Raw genomic sequence first — 6,069 nt, forward strand, 5'->3', positions numbered from 1 at the left:
TGGCAAAAGTGATTGATCCAAAGCTTAAATGTGTAGTGGAATCTGTGCGTAATCACTTTTATCCACAAGAGTGAGTGTTCCAGAGAGTCTTTCAGCATAACACAAGAGTGAATGTTCCATACAAGTTCCAAACTTAGCAAGTTGCGTGTTGACACTAATACTGGTGAAAGTGAACGTTCCAGAGGAACCTCATTCACAACAAAGAGCACATTATCACTTTTGCTGGTGAAAGTGGATATTCCAGAAAAGCTTCATTTTTAGTGAGTAGCGCATTATCACTCTCGCCAACAAGAGTGATTGTTCCAGAAAGACATGTAGCTATGCAAGTTGCGCGTGGCCACTTTTGCTCATGAAAGTGAACACGCTCACAACTCAACTTCCAGCATTGCCACTTTTATAAAGAAAAGTGATTGTTCCAGTCTCAAAGAACACTACATAAGCCTCTGCGTGGCTACTCTTATGAAGAAGAGTAGTAACGCGTTCTTGGCGGGAAATCTATAAATTGAAGAAATGCTCAGATCTTTGGATATTTTGGTTCATTTTTCATTTCCACTTAGTTTTTTGGTGTGGAGAAAGTTTGAGAGAAAGATTAGGGACGAACATCGAGCTTCAACCTAGAGGAATCAGATTGAAGATCGATTGAAGATGACTCTTCTGCTTTCTTTCTCCTCTTCTCTTTCTTTTTCTTTCTCTTTCTCTGCTGTAATGGTTGTGTAATTTCTTCATAGTTAGGATTGTGGATCCAAACGAATGTGTTGAATTGATTCTGTATCTGACTTTTGAGTTTTGGAATGGATTAAGTGATTGATTATGCACTTTACATAGTGATTGAATGGAAATTTGATTAACTAAATACAGAGGAACTCTTGTCAATGGAAATTGGATTTGTTTCTCAGATCTGAATCAATTACCAAGATTACAGCTTTCTTAGGGATAAAAGAACTTGATCTTGCAATCTTCTGGTTTCTAACACTTAAGGCAACATTTAATTGAACCCGATCTAAGGAATTAGATTGATTTGATTGAATGTTAGGTTCATTGAGTTAAGGAATTAACCGTTGAATAATATAACGTGAAATTGATTGTCATTCTTTCCAATTCTTTGAATGTTCAGAACTTTATTGATTCAACATTGAAGTTTTGGTGAAACAACTCCCTAGCTATGTCTTCCACATCTGTTAATCATGATAAATCCACATTTTACTATATTTTTAGCCTAGTTTTTGTTAATAAATAAGTAGTAAAGTGCTAAGCAAACTTGAAAATATCATAAAAATTGCATTAATATTCATAATTGTGTAAATAGTTTTGATTTTTAGATTTTTAGTCCAATTTTGAACAAATTGACTTAAAAGTGACTTAATCCTTGTGCAGAAGCTTGATTTAAGAATTTGAGTTGAAGATTGAAGTGAAGAAAGTAGAGGAATTGAGCTTAAAAGATGAAGAATCAATTGTTATATGAAGGGCGTAATCACTCTGAGTACATAGAGTGAACACTTTGAAGAAGAAAATTCATAAAGATCAAGAGAGTAGCTACTTCAAGTGTTCAGAGTAGCTACGCAATTAAGCACGTAGCCACTTCAAGTGCGCAGAGTAGCTGCGCAGTGCGCGTAGCCACTTGAAGCGTCTAGAGTAGCTACGGCCAAGGCTAAGTCAAAACTGCACAGTGCGCGTAGTTACTTCAAGTGTCCAGAGTAGCTACATAGAGCGCGTAGCCACTTCAAGCGTTCAGAGTACCTACGCAATCAGCGCGTAGCTACTTCAAGTGTTCAGAGTAGCTACACAAAAATAACATAATTTTAAATATCACTTCTAAGTGTCAACTTTGGATGATTTGAGTTCTTAAATTAGTTTTAGAAGTTTCTAGAAGACCTTTGATGCTAGAATTCTTAGAGATTAACATGTAGAAAAGCAAAAGGCAGGAAAAACCATATAAATAGAAGTTAGAGGTTCAGAAAAAGGGACTTTTGGTTCATTTTTGTTATTTTTCACTTTGTAACTGTTTTAAGTTCCAAGGGAAGTCAGAGAGAGAAATTGGGAGTGACTTTCAAGCTTTATTTCTAGAGGAATCAGAGTGAAGATTGGGTCTTGGAAGATGTTCTTCTGCTTCTTGTCTTCTTCTTCTCTTCTCCTTTCTCCATTGTAATGTTGTTCTAAACCTTTTTGGTTAGGGATCTATGGATCCAGATTTGATGTTGTGATGTGATTGTGGATTGAATCTTGAGATTTTAATTGAATTGAGTATGTGATTCTATTCTTAATGCAGTTGTGAACTAATCCTTCATTCAATTGAACTTAGAGGAATTTTCATCAATGGAAATTGAGTTTATTTCTCAGATCTGAATCATATGTCTAGGTAATTGAGATCTTAGGAATAAATATCATGATCTAGTAATCCTATAATTTCCATAACTTAATGCAATATTTGATTGAATTTCACCTAAGGAATTAGAGAAGTTTAATTAGGTATTAGGATCAATGAGGCAAGGAATTGTCCTTTGGTTAAAGAAGTGAAATTGATTACCAATCAATTAAAATTCTCAAGAGTTCAGAACATAATTACATTGCAATTGAAAATCTGGTGAAGTGATTCCTAACTATTTTCCATATAGCATTCTTAATACAAAATTCGTATTCTGTTTTTACAGCAAGTTTATTACCTTTTATTGTTTTTATTTCTTACTTTTACATGTTGTAAACCTCTCAAATGAATTGTTTTGCTCAACTAATTGTTAAATTGTGAAATGGTAATTGAAATAAGATCCTTGTGGATGATACTTGGGACTCATTAAATTCCAAATTTTATTACTTGCTACAACTACCTAGTACACTTGCTAGTTAGTATTCCAATTTAGTAACAAGTTTTTGGCGCCGTTGCTGGGGATCTTTATTTTCAATATCATTAGTAGCAAGGAGACAACTAGATTGAGCTTTTTGTTCTTTGTTTTCTTTTTAAAAATTTTATTTTTATACATTGAATTTCGTATTACATTTTCTGCTAGTTTTCCTGTGTACCTTTGTTATCTAGTTTTGTATAATTTCTGTGCCACTGTATTTTGTGTAGATTACATGTTTAGATGTTATGATTCTTTCTTAATTCTTCATAGGATATTCCGCAAGTAAATTTTCTGCACTATATTGTTATATATTTTCATCATTTTCTTTTAGTGTTTCTGCTGTGTTAAGTTTTTCTAGTGTTATATGCATGGGAAAAATAAAAACAAGACTGCTCTTGTGTTTGATCCGGACATAGACAGAACATTGAGGAGGCTGAGAAACGAATTAAGAGCAGAAAATTCAGCAAGGAAAGAGCAAGAATTGGAATCTACACCTTCTACTCCTAAATTGAAAGAACTTCAAATTCCTTCTCCTACACCACCAACACCTCAAGAGAAGATAATGGCTGAACAGAACATGATGAGACCTTTAGGGGATTATGCAGTGCCTAACATGCATGGATACAACTCCTCTATAGTCAGACCTACTATACAAGCCAACCATTTTGAAATAAAACCAGCTTTACTTCATTTAGTTCAGCAAGATCAATTTTCTGGTTCAATTTCGGATGATCCTAACTTACACATCTCTAATTTTTTGTAGCTTTGTCATACAATAAGGATGAATGTAGTTAGCGAGGATGCAATTAGATTGAGACTATTTCTATTTTCATTAAGAGATAAAGCTAAATGTTGGTTGCAAGCTCAACCACAAGGAAGCATCACCACTTGGGCAGACCTTGTTAATAAATTTCTTACCAAGTATTTTCCACCATCTAAAGCTGCCAAACTAAGAGGAGAAATTACATCATTCATGCAGCAAGAAGGGGAATCTTTATATGAAGCTTGGGAGAGGTATAAAGAATTATTGAGGAAATGCCCACACCATTGCATACCAGAATGGATGTGATGAATCCACTTTTTATTATATTTTTACTTGCCTTTTTTTATGCTTCTTGATAGAAAAAATAGACTTAGATAGTGAAAATAATATAGAAATCACATTTTGAATAAATATCATAGGTTTATTAATTTTTGGTTAATTTGCATTTAATTACATAGATATAGATTGCAATTTTAATTATCTTGATGATTTTGCAGAATGCCCAAGTTAAATTTGAGAAATCTTGGTCCTTGGATGAAAGTTGCCCACAAAGTAGCCACTTTGAGGAGCAAAAGTAGCAACTACAGCAAGCCTAGGCATTAAAGGTCCCAAAGTTGCCACTTTGAGGAGCAAAAGTGGCAACTCCAGAAGCTCCAGGGACGCCAATTTTGAAGCATGATGCGCGTGGTTACTATGGGCTCTCATAGTAGCTACGCGCATCCAAAGTAGTTACTTTGAAGACCAAAAGTGGCAACTTCAGAAGCTCCTGGACGCTGATTTTGAAGCCTTCCTGCGCGTGGTTACTATGGGCTCTCATAGTAGCTACGCCCATCCAAAGTAGCTACTTTCAGCACAAATAGTAGCAACTCCAGAGAAGCGGCATTCCTTCCATCCTGCGCGTGGACACTTTGAAGGCCCAAAGTGGACACTTTGGTGACATGTCATCCACTATAAATAGATTTTAGGAATTAGGGTACGGGACTTTTGACACTTTACACAATTTTCTTTGCCAAATTGGGATAATTGCTTACGACATTGGAGTCTTGGGTGACAGCCAAGGGTCCTCTATAGGTTTTAATTTCCAATTTCTCCTTTGATTTTTGTTAAGTTTACATTAATGATGTTTACGTTCTTGCATTTCTTTCTCTCATTTGTGAAGCCCATCCACATGGAGGGCTAAACTTCCTTGTAATTCCTAGTCAATGCACATGAATCTTGAATTCTTGGGATTAATTGCAATACAAATCTTTCTTTTCTTGAATTTATTAACCCCAATCTCTGAATGAAATGGAATTTGCATGAAGGGAACATTGCTTAATGAACCCTAATTTACCTAACGAAATTCTAATTCAAAATTGCTTAATTTTGGTTAATCCTTGAGGTTGCTTAATCTTAGGGATAGAGATTGGAGCCCATTAAGATGCTTAATTTTAATTGGGATGTTAAAGTTAGTCTTCGCTTGTTAGATTAACTTAATTTAAGGGAAAGAAAGGGGATTATTGAATCATTTGGAAGAATAATGATAGAACTCATTGCTTGACTAGGGATTACTCATTTTAATTGATTGAATTTCATTAATTTACATTTCGTTCTTGATTAAAACCCAGAAATTGACAAACCTCCCCCCAATTTACTTGCTTTAAAATACATGTTCACACTTGTTCGATGTATGTTCCCAACCAAAAATTCCTTGGAGACGACCTAGGATAACACCCTAGTACTGCATTCATTTCTTTGCATATTTGATGAGGATTAACGACAATCTTTTGCATGACGAGTAGCTCAAATATCGTTTCACCAAATTGGCGCCGTTGCCGGGGAATTTTTGGTGCTGAACTTATGTTGAACATGATTGGTGCTCTGTTTTTGTGTTTTGCATGTTAGTACGTTTGTTTCATTTTGAGTGTTTGTATTGTGTTGATAGTCATACGAATTTTATGGTCTGTTTCTGCATTATCATTGCATGATTTTCTGCATCATTCCCTTCATTCTAGTGCCGCAATTTTTCAATTACTCACTTTCAATTTTCTGCACTCATTTTGCTGCATAATTCTCTGTTTTTCTGCACCTTTGCTGCATATTTCTGCAAAATTCTGCAGAAAAATTTTGAATTGTTTTTGTTATTTCATTTACTCAATTTGCTTTCAATTTAGTTAGTTGATATCTAGTGCATGACCTGATCAAACCCTGGAGATTTGTATCCATTAGACCAGGAGATTGATAGGACTTTTTATAGGAACCTTAGGACACATAGGGATCACTCTGAACACTCTGAATCATTATCATCACCTACTGCATCTTTGCAATCTGTGACACCAAATTCTATTTACTCTTCTCCATTTTCACTTAACTCTAGTTTTGGAGCAATGGCAGGTGACGAGAGGACTCTTAAGGAGCTAGCTGCACCGGATGTCACATACCAAACATTGTGCATCCAATATCCAGATGTAGATGCCCCTTTTGTTTTAA

General features: G+C 35.1%; 1 non-coding gene across 1 annotated transcript; it reads right to left on the bottom strand.

The window, feature by feature from the left end:
* Positions 1-3,783: 3,783 nt before the first annotated feature.
* On the bottom strand, positions 3,784-3,890 carry LOC113848694. Its single transcript, XR_003501957.1, has one exon. It is a non-coding gene; the product is annotated as a small nucleolar RNA R71 (small nucleolar RNA).
* Positions 3,891-6,069: the final 2,179 nt, after the last annotated feature.

Source organism: Abrus precatorius, unplaced genomic scaffold (genome assembly GCF_003935025.1).
Source record: "Abrus precatorius isolate BTA unplaced genomic scaffold, Abrus_2018 Scaffold8, whole genome shotgun sequence".
NCBI classification, from domain to species: Eukaryota; Viridiplantae; Streptophyta; class Magnoliopsida; order Fabales; family Fabaceae; genus Abrus; species Abrus precatorius.